At 34.6% G+C, this 12,137-nt stretch overlaps 1 pseudogene; it reads left to right on the top strand.

Annotated features, from left to right (window-relative positions):
• LOC131860376 (alpha-N-acetylglucosaminidase-like) overlaps positions 1-12,137 on the top strand; it is a 302,730-nt pseudogene that overhangs the window by 202,402 nt on the left and 88,191 nt on the right.

The following is a 12,137-nucleotide window of genomic DNA, read 5'->3' as shown; positions in this document are numbered from 1 at the left end:
TGAAATCAAGGGCTAAGATCTCCCCATGCAAAACTCTAATCAGGGTTTGACCCAAAATAACCTATGTGGTGTCGAGTAGTGGGCCTGGAAATAAATGAGGGATCACGCCCACTATGCATTAAATAACCCATCACTCCAAATAAGGCACTTACTATTCATTAAGTAGCCCAGCACTCCATCATGCATTTAATAAATCGTCACCCAAAATAGGGCATCCACTCTCTTTATCTCTGATGACAAATGTTATGAATTTAGTTGTGATGGCCTCAAGCTCATCTATGGAGACACTTGATGTAGTTTCAAACTTATACTCCAAAATGGCTATGCCCTTTTCACACTTGGAGAAAATCTTCTCCCATCCTGACATTGTCTCCTAAGTCCTGTGCATGATGCTTGAGAATAATAAGTCAGCTGGCTTCATCTTGTGATTCCAAGCCCCCCATCAAATTATAAGTCAAGTGGGTGATCTTTGCTTTCAGTTTGCTGATGTGATGCTCAACCTAGAGTCTTGTGAATTTTGTAACTGGCCGGCTTAGGGTATCCAGATCAACAATTTCTAGTTCTAACCAATTAGGTGCTTGGATTGGCTTATCCTTTTCCTTCTCATAATTAGGGTGAACATTGTTCACATCCTCTTCTACCTGATCTGACACTTGGATGATTTTGCACATCCTTATCATCCTAAGAGGCAACTTGGAAAAAATTCTCTTCCTGACCTCATAATTGTCCTTGGTGTTAGCCCAATAATCTTCCATTTGTATCTTATTCATGTGCCTTACACCAGCCACCATTCTTATCTTGTCATACGGATCAAAATCTAAACTCACAGTGTGGGTTGTGAGGTGGTAGAATTGTAGTTCCTCCGTTGACTTCTTCGCTGCTACTAATGATGGGCACAATTCATCATAATCTCTCATGATGATCAAGAACTCAATTCTAACTTCTTTTTTTGAATATTGTCGTAGGTTGTTAGCTATGTTGACACCTCAAGCAGTACTATAATGTACCCAAATTAGAGATGTACTAAAGCTGTCAAAAAAATCTTAATTCCAAATAGTAAAGTAGGTTAAAAGAGTACCTTGTCTTAATTAAGCCTTTGCACATAAGTTTGAAGGCAATCATAATCATATTGCATTAAGTAAACAATTAAATGATTAAGAAATCCCAAAATTGAATTATCTACTTAACAATAAGGTATTCAAATAGGAGGACTCAACCATAAAGATATTGTGGTAGTGAGTGAACTCATTGGGGTGTCCTTGAAGACCCTATCCTAGGCCCAAAAGCAGATATACCATCCCTCTTGGCCCCATGTGGTCCATGCCATGCATTTGGGGTGGCCTACCTAGTGACATGTCCTCCAACCGTTCCCCCTCATTTTGTCATCATCCTAGTTTCTTTATGATGGCTCCTCTTGCATTAATGAGAAATGGTTGAGGAGAGGGAAAAGATTGCAGAGAGTACCCTGGAAACCATATCTCCTAGACCCAAAGACCATACCCATTGTACTCCTTTGGCCTCTATGGGCTCATCATGTCCCACTTTGAGGTGGCATACCTAGAAGAATGCTCATACACTGTACCCCTCTTGTAATACTCTCACACCCTCCTTCACCATGACTTGGATATATCATACGTAATGAAGAACCTATATATATATTCATTATAAGAATATTTCTAGTTATTGTTGAACCTATTTAACAGTTTGGTGTTAACAGCATTATGTAATGTATTAATATTACTATATTGTGTTGTCTTAACGACATTATATTATGTTAAAATTATTGTACGATATTGGCAATATTATATCAGATTATATTCACAGCATTAGCCTCAGATTATATTAATAACATTGTTATATTGACACCATTATATTATATTATATTAACAATGTTATTATGTTAATAATCCCCCCTTATGTCATATTAACTGTATTAAATTGTATCAACAGTAATGAATTGTTTTACAGTATTATATTGTATTAACAACATCATACGATGGTATTAGCAATCTTATATCCTTATATTCATACCCGTACGCATTTCTCAGGCAATGTGTCTACTGATATCCTCTTTTGTCTTTCTTTCTTTTCTTCTTTCCTTATGTGATGCTCTTGATAGAATATGTATCCACCTTTAGATAGGATTATGCGGTGAAAGGAGATGTCTTTTACACAACCTTTGCCCATAACTCCTCATAAGTTTGCCTCTTTGACTTAACTAATATTAATGACTACTTATCATTTTCATCGATTAACTAAATTTCATTTGTTTATCCTTATTTTCCTTTCACCATTGATTATTATGTGATTTCTATTGTGGTTGGGTAATCATGGATATATCCATAATTGATTTCCTCTTAGAATACATTCATTTCATTATTGATCAGATGTTTCCACTTTCTAGTTCGATCATGGTTATTAATAAAGTCATATTATTAATATTATATTGTCAAGCATATATTATATTTGATCAAAGGAAATATGAAAATTAGGAACGGGGCATGCCAGTCTGTCTGAGATAAAGGTTGTGATCTAATTGATAAACAAGCTACAATCTATCTTGATAGGGCTATGACAGTCCCCATGCATACCACCAAGAACACGGATTTTACTGCCTGTAACTTAATAATAGTTCTATTCTGATTTGATCGATGGTGACGCCGCTAATGCTTTTGATTCCTTTCCTTTATATATCTCAATGTGAGGGAGAGCTCACACCTCTTCATCATGTATGTCCTTTGGCAAGAGACACACCCTTTCACAATTAGCACCTTTTGAAGTAGTGCAACTCTTCATTATTTCTGCCTTTTGAAAGGGACACAACCTTTTCACAATCAGATCTGCACTTCTGATTCCTAAATTTTCCCCCTCTCAAATGAGGTTCTCTTCTCCCTTTTATGTCTCATGTTTGAGGGAGTCACAACTTTTCATTTCATGCCTTTTAACCATTCATTAAACTTAACTAAATTTTAATTATTTTATTTTTTATGTTTTAATTTTTATTCTTTTATATTTTAATTTTATTATTAGTATTTATTAAATCTTATTTCATTTGGGGACATTACAAGTACCATCTTATCCGTTGGGTAACTTGGGAGCCTATAGGGACAAGAAGAGAATCCCTGGACCCGGATGTAGGTGAATCTTGGGAACTAGATGAAAGATACCCCGTACTTCTTTACCTATTTCCTCCCTTCCTATGACAGCCTTTGAAATGTCCCCCACAATTTTTTAAAATTTTTTACACACAATAACTTCACCCATTAGCGTTAGCATGATGAAATTTAGAGAGCAATACAAATTGGCGGTTGGACCAGCCACTTTGACTTTTCAGCAGGATAAAGAAATGCTAGAAATTAACAACTTGGTGCTATAACCAGCCAATTACAAATCCAAGAAGACTGAAATTAAACAAGACAATCACTCAACCACTTATTCAGCGGGAGGACTAGAAATAACAACCATCACTCAATCACTTATTCAGTGAGAGGACTGGAAATAACATCATTCAACCTCTTATTTAGCGGGAGGATAGGAATAGAAAATAGAATAGAGACAAGCGGCAAGCCAACCTCTTCCACTTGTGTAGTGGGCAATACAAGAAGTATAGTGCAGAAATAAAATGGACCATTTCAGTACTACTGAATACAGCCTTACAATGGCAACTCTACAAAATACTTGTTAGTACATCAAGCTCCAATCTCTAAGAGATACATGAAGATACTCCAAGAAGCTACAAAAATGAATACTAGAAAATACAAGCCAAAAAGAACACTTTACTAAATCTGAAATAACACACCAGCAACACCAAAAACCAGACCAGCAGCACTGTGAAGTCCGTGTTTCCTTCAAGACACCTCTGAATAGCTCCAAATCAGTGGCAAATAAGAACTAGGAAGGGGATGCCCAAGTCTCAACCAATAAACTAATCCAAACAGCCTCCAAACATTTGATGCACGCATCCCAAGGCCACTTCCAGCATGGTAGGCTTGCCTAGAGAGGGGCGATCTGCCTTAAAAGTCCAACTCTTCACTATAATTCATGAAACTTAACAAAAAGGGACGCCTAGCAGAGAGGAATCCAACAAGCCAATACCCAGAATGATAAGACAATCACACAGGGAGATATGATTGGATAACTGCTTCAACCATGGACAAACCAGCAACATTCAAAAACTCACTAACACTCAGAAAACTGAAAATACAATAACAAAATCCATCTCAATGAAGCTCATTCTATTCCTCTGGATGAGAAATAGGCCCTCCAATAGCTAGGTGCTATCTCTCAAGCACGAAACTGGCACAAGCTAGGAAGCTCTCAACTTCAAAACACAAGTTTGGCACAAATTTGGCAACACTTCGTTACAAATATTCATGGATATCCAAATGAAGAGTAGAGCCTTGTATTTATAGAAAAAATATCGTCAAATTCAAATTGAACTCCCTCCAAATTGACATGAAATGAAATGAAATCAAATGCCAACTTGGATGCCCAAAGCAATATAATATTTGTCTTTATTTTAAATCATATATTCCTCCAAAAGGGATGCCCACTTAAATAATTGTTTACACATTGCAAATTATAATCTTTTTTAATGAAATAACTCCAAAGTGGACGTCCAACCTTAAGTCATTAAAATAATACTTTTAGCACCAAATTGACCCCTTAAGTCATAACATAAGTCACATGCCTAGGCCATGGCGAAACATTAAAAAGTACTAAAAAAATACTTTTTCCATATACTAAACATTGCCATAGAGAGCTGAAGGCCAAAAGTACTGAAAACTGCACTGCTAGAAATAGCCTCTGAACTGAACCACTGAAACTTGCCAAAAATAGCACTTATTAAAAATAGCATACTGCTAAAAATATTAAGCGTGTCTAAATACATTTTAACCACATTCTGAGCTAATTATAAGTTTTAATATTCTTAGGATTCTTGTGTCTTAACAAACTCCAAATGAGTTCTAATTCAAGTCATTCTCAAGAATCATTAGACATTATTCTTGATAGGCAGATGAGATAAATACCATCTTTCCATGGAATGGATAAAAGAGATTTCCAATATATAGGATAGCCATATGTTAAACCTTATGAAAAATGAGCTTCAATCATCATGGCATATATCTTATCCTTAATGAGAAACAAATATAATATGTTGTTGAAGCCTTATATATCATGTTTCTATAGGGATGTTGGATTTTATTAGTTTATGGATCTAAGAAATATTTTAAATCCAAAAAATTTCTTACTCTAAACATAGCCCTTTCACTATGGACTTTTATTTATGCCCCTTTTCAAATGAACATCATTATCTTAAAGTTTGGTTCTTCAACGAGATTTGTGTTCCTGCAGGAGTGGATCAAGAAATATCCAACAAGAAGATATGGAATAAATGTACCGGCAATACAAGAAGCTTGGGACATTCTTTATAGGTCACTGTACAATTGTACTGATGGAGGATATGTAAGTTTAATGCACCTTTATGGTTACTTATAATCAATATTTATCATTGCGTGAACAAAATGAAGAGGACAAGTAGATATCTTAGAATACATCAAGGCACTGTGTTTCTCCTCTAAATCGACAGACTCAGTTCTTATATGGATTCATTTGTTTAATATCAGAATTCATATTTTTTTGGAAATTTCTGTTCACTGTGCATGAAATCAACTCACGTTATGGTTTAGTGCATGTGCTTACAGTCATTTCATTTCATAACTAATTCCACCTACATTTTATTCAATTTGTCATATGGTAATTAGGTTTCACACACAACAAAAACTTAATGTTGTGTAAATAAAACATATATTGGAAATATTATTAGTGATGAATTTTAGTTGAATTCAAGATTAATATCTATCTCTTATCTTATAAGAGGAAACTAACTTTATTTTCTTATTATAAACATGGAAATCAATATTGAAATCCATTGATGTTCTAGCAGTTTGGCATCTAGTCTATGATGGCTTATATGTATCGGAACATCCTCTGTTTAAAATTAATTATAATGCTTTATAATAAATCCACATGTTAATACATGAATGATCTATCCTTGATTAACATAGGGAATCGACTAAATATCATACATACATATCTAGGGCAACACACTTAAAGTCTTCCATTTTTATATACCCAAGCATATGCATATTTTAATAACCAAAAAATGAATAGAAACACTCAATGGAATAAGATCTTGCATAGTAGCAGTTAAATCAAAGGCCATTCTTCTTTCCTTGTCAAATGAAACTATTACTATTGAGACTTTGATATTTTAGTATACTCAAGAAAAAGAAAGTTATAAGCTGATTTCATGCTTACCTTGAATTAGTTTGCTTCTGCAATTTAAAATGTTGAAACTTTATTTGTATTCCTTCTGCCAAAGGAAAGTGACTCTGTCTGATGAAATGTCATCTTCCAAACACATATATAACTGGATTGTTCCTTTCATTGCTTCCACATCATAAACTTATGAATATCCTTATTTGTTTCACAATAAGATCCTGAACTGACTCTCGATGATTCTTCTCCCTCTTCCTGATATAGTTGTCGAAAATGATTTTACTGGTTCAAAAAGTTGCCCATCAGCAAAATGAATTTTAGTATTTGGCTAGATCTTCTTCTTTATTGGACTTTTCTATAATATATTTATAGATGTAGTCTTCTTTGGTAAGCCACAGTATTCTGGATTTCAATCTCCACACTATCTCTTCTTTTGCAAAAGATTGAGCATCCTATTCAAACATATTGCACCAAAAGGTCTTCAAAGAGACCTTCAATCTTAATTTGTATTTCCTCGAGCTGAAGCTTAAGGGTAAAAAGACTTTGACCGTTAGCACGTGCATGCTCTTGTAGATTGGATTTTGTTCAACCACTACTGATTTGGAGAGAGGTAGGGTGGTGTATCATGCCAAGCCTATTCAAAACCCCCCTCTTAGAGACATATAGAGGAATATTTGAAGGTGATGCGATCTCATTTAATCTTTTTATTTTATACTAAACTAATGGGCTTATGATCAGAGATGAAATTTGGAAGAATTTCTAAGAGGGAAGATCTTCAAAAGCACCTGTCAAAAGTAAGTCTGTCTAACAAATAGTTATATGTCGAAATCCCATCATCTTATTTGATCAAGTGAATTTCCCTTTACCAAGTTATAGATCTTCCAAGTCGTGAGTGCTCATAATATCTTCCGCTGCTTCACAATCACTTCCCCCACCTCTGCTTTTTGCTTTTTCTTTAAACAAGATTAAGGTGCCTTCCAAGCACCCAATTTATAGGTTTGTTTTTGCTATCATTTTCATTGAAGACAACCAACTTGCATTTTTATCCGAAGGGTGATTAGGAAAGTACACGTTAGTGATTGTAAGTAGTGGTTTTCTAGTCTTTCCTCTTAGGGTAGTTCTAATCCAGTTTGCATTCAAAAAGGATTCTTCAAGTATAAAATTAGAGGGCCAAGCTATAACAATCCCCCCAAGCACCATTTGAAGAGATACCTATGCTTTCACTTAAAGGCCAAACTTTTTAATCTATGGAGTTTGGATTTGAGCTTGCAGATTCAATTACCTCAATTAGCAGAATATCTAGTTTCTCATTATGTAAGATGCCTTCAAGGGAAAAAAAAATTGTTTATTCCTAAGCCTCTTATGGTACAAGAAAGAACTAGCATTGCTTACATCGTTTCCATTTGGCTTTGATGGCTGATTCCAAGGTAGCCAATATGTCAGCAACAATGTTTCTGCTGCCCCTTTTAAATGCACCTTTGTATTCTTTTCCTGCCTATACTAGATTGAGCTTTGAACGAGGATCCTCGTCATCTATAATGTGCCTGCTTGCTTTCCTCAAATTGGGTCGGAGTATTGTATTCAGTTTGCTCTTTTTCCATAGCTTCATCAAGCACAACTATTTTCTTTTCACTGTTTGCCTCATCTTCCTCAAAGGCATCCACATGATCTAAAATTGTAAAAGGATTGGAGGAGGAAGATCCTTGTTGGGCTACCCTAATTGCTTAGCAGTTTTGTTGTATCTATGATAAGCAAGTTGAAATTCCTCATTTTGAGCTTCATGGGCTTTGGATTCTTTTGACTTTTCATACAATCTATCAACAAATGTCCATGTTTGTGGCATAAACTACATTTGAATGGGATTCGCTTGTAATCTACTTTTTGAGAGAACACCAAGCCATTCATCCTTAAGTTGATGACTTCAAGAGGCCCTTTGATGAGGTGCACCTCCTAATAGATATATGCTACTAATTAATTCTTTTCTTTGGGTTCAGGGCACATTTTGTAAACCGCATTCATGTTTATAATGACCTTGAAAGTCTCTTCATGTAAATGCAAGGGGGGGCAAGGAAGTCACACTTAGACATGTACCTTGGAGAGGTTCTCCTCAAGGGGGTCAGTTAGGGTTCCATTTATTTACAGAGAGGCCTCAAGAACCCAAAAACAAAGGTATATTCTTGAAGAATAGATTTTTATCATCTTTGTTGGAGAAGGAAACAATTAAAAAAACGCTTCCATACTAGGAGATTTCAATGCTGACTTGGATTTTTGTTCTTGATTCTCTATCAACTCAATGCTCCAATGTTTTGGTAGAGGGTCATCCACAAAAAATTAACCTGCCAAAAGATTAATCAACTATTCATCCATATGGTCATGGGGGATATCCACAAGGGAAACTTAATCTCTTCATCTAACAATGAGAAGATCAGCTCTCTATTTAACATGTTTCCAATTGAATGCAGCTCCAAAAACAATCTTCTTCAGCAAGCAATGTTTTTCTTCACTTGAATGAGAATGGGAAGCCTTGTCCCTATAAGTGAGAGAATCCATTGAAGAGGACAAGTGCACTTCAAAGGGAGAAGGTGGTGATGACAGCAGAACAACTTAGCTCAATCACAATCATATTGACCTTGGATATTGCTAATCATGATATTATAATGAATCAGAATTATGATAGAGATGTTGTAGTGCAGAAAATGATGCTTATTGATGGATTATGTAATATAATGATGCGTGCATAAAGAGTATTTGTACTGTTTGCTGCGTAAGCCTCAAGTAACAACTAGGGTTATAGGCATGGCCAATGAAAGTTTGATGCAATGAAATGTTGTTTGTATCCATTCATACAATTTGTATGATTCCATAGGGGGCTTCAGACTCATTCAAGACTCTTTAATGCCCTTAATTGGTCGATGTGTCTAGATAAGTACCTAGTAGGCCTTTATGATCTTGCTGACTTTCTTTTGACAAAGTGAAAGGAAGACATATGATCCACCCCTTAAGTGATTGAGTATTTGATGTTTCCTCTTGTTGTATATTATAGGTGTTTGTTCCAACAATTTATCAAGCTCTCAGACAACAGGATTAAATTTTAGTTAATGGATGTAGAGAAAAGTTTGAAACTATCAAACATATATCTCCATCTCTAGTCAGAATGCTTTGTGCTTTAATTCAAAGGATTGTAGAAATAAAGTGAGCCACCCTCTTATGAGTGTCAATGATCATCAAACATGGGGTGATTTATTGACTTGAGATAGTTTCCTCCCATAGCTCTGCCTACAGATATTGTGAGATAATGATATCACCTTTCCTACTACCACATGGTGAAATACTAATCAATAAATGAGTTAAGTATTGCATATTCCTCTGTCAAAGACAACTACATTTATGCAAAAGCATCGTGTTGCATATATCTTCAATGTTTTGCTTTCCTTGAGCTATTTCTCTCATGCAAAAGTGGTAGCCAACATCATATGCAAAATTTGGGTTATTTTCTTGCGTTGTCTAGTTTTCATTTGTAGATGCCTTTCGGGTTATTAGTTATTACTGAACCTTGTAAATCAATTCTAGACCCATTTCTTTTAAATCTTTTATTGATAGACAGAAAATAAACTTATAATTTCAATTCATAGAAAATGTAGATCTCCATTGATTTTCTTGGATTTGTGAATTGATTTATATATTGCTACTTTTTGGAGAAGGACAAAAACAGGGATTTTATAGTGGCATTTTGTAGTGTCCCTACTAGTTAGGGATCATTATCCTACAAAACAGATTGTTAGAACACAAAAGCATATACATAACTAATCTAGTTTGCAATTAAAGTTCAATTACTTAGTTAACACTAATCTCAATTCTTAAAAAGGATACGAGTGCATCACCAGAACATGTCCTTTAGGTGGCTGTGAAGCTCGCCTTCTTGGAACCCATCTTGGTTCCAAGCCATACCAGGAAATCGAAGGTTAATTCGGTTCCTGTCTTGGATGTAATTTCTTACACCCAAGCCATCCAAGAGATCGAAGGTTAATTCGATTCATGTCTTGGATGTAATCGCTTACACTCAAGCCATCCAGGAAATTGAAGGTTAATTCGATTCTTGTCTTGGATGTAATTGCTTACACCCAAACCATCTAGGAAATCGAAGGTTAATTCGATTCGTGTCTTGAATGTAATTTCTTACACCCAAGCCATACCAAGGAAAACCATCATATATGATTAATTCTTTGCCTTGGATGATGCATCTCATCATCCAAGTCTACCAGAGAGGACTGGCCAGATCCATCTCTTCTTGGATGAACTTTGTCAACCAAGCCATATATATGCATATAGATTCTCAGTATATATTGCCTACCAAGGACTATCATAATCCCTCCATTAGACTAAGGGAGCTTCCTCCTTATAGCCTCCATCATATAATCACATTTATATTACATTTTATAATTCATTACTACTTTCCATTCCATAATCCACATTTACATATTCCTAACTTAACGTGTATTCCATAACATATATTTAGAAAATGTCCATTATCAAATATTCACATTTATTTATTGACGTATATTCCTAACTATTCATTGATATGTATTCATAACATATGTTTATACATATTCATTAACATCTAAAAACCATTCATTAACACATGTTTATACATATTCATTAACCTATATAATAAAATGTTCATTATTTATATTCATTAACATATATAATGAAGTATTCATTCATTACTTACCTGTCGTAACCCGCAGTAGTAGTTCCGGTTCTGTAATGTCCCCTCTTAGGTTTAGACAACAACAACAGGGATTATACATGTGAACATATTCTCCTTACCTATTATCCTAGGAGCTTTTCTGAATTATGATCTAATATTGTTATTTATCTGATTAAAGACATTATGTATACATTTATATATATGGATATGTATATATATGTATTAGTATATGTATATGTATATACATATATCATCTTATTGATATTATATCATTGATATATATATATATATATATATATATATATATATATATATATATATATACTTCTTTTGATTTGAACGTAAATAAACAAATAAAATAAGTATATTACATTATAGATCATTTAATTATTTATTAGTTACCTATTTATTAATTCCCATTATATAAGTTATCAGTACCATCACTTCCTAACAGCATTAATTATATTTAATAACTGTGAGGACAGACAGATCTGACATGCATCAGATCTGGTCTGCCACTGTGTATGGAATTAACGAGTGGCTGTCATAAGTATTGCAGTTTATATTAATGTTACCCTTAAATTCCGCATAAAACATTATCAGACTCTATATATTAAGCTTACGTATTAAGCATGTTCCCATGCATACCACCAAACAAGGATGTTACTGCCTGTCTTAATGACAGCTCTGATCTGGTCTACTCTCTGTCTATCCTCCTCCCCCTCTTGCAATGAGCATTCATCCTTCTAAATACCTTATGGACTGAAAAGTTGTCTCTTCCAAGGAATGGACATACCTTTCCCTTAGACAAATCTCTTCATGAATATTTGTTTATTATCTTAATCGCTGTTAACTACTGTCTTAACAAGATTACTTTCATACTCTCCATCTTCATCATCCACGATAATACAAGTATTGAGTACAAGAGTTCTGCAATATACTCCCGTCTGCAATCATCGCAATTTCACTACGAATGGTGGGCACAGGAAGTGTTTGAATGGGAGTAAGATAATTCGCAATCTTCCTGTGTATTGAAGACTACATTCTATGGTGCCTTGTTTCTCTTATACATGTATGTTAAGGCAGACAAATCTGACATGTGTCAGATTTGGTCTGCCATTAGGTGTTTATTAATAGTTATTTAATA

This window comes from Cryptomeria japonica, chromosome 11 (genome assembly GCF_030272615.1).
Source record: "Cryptomeria japonica chromosome 11, Sugi_1.0, whole genome shotgun sequence".
NCBI lineage: Eukaryota > Viridiplantae > Streptophyta > Pinopsida > Cupressales > Cupressaceae > Cryptomeria > Cryptomeria japonica.
This window is presented reverse-complemented; position numbering and strand designations above follow the sequence as displayed.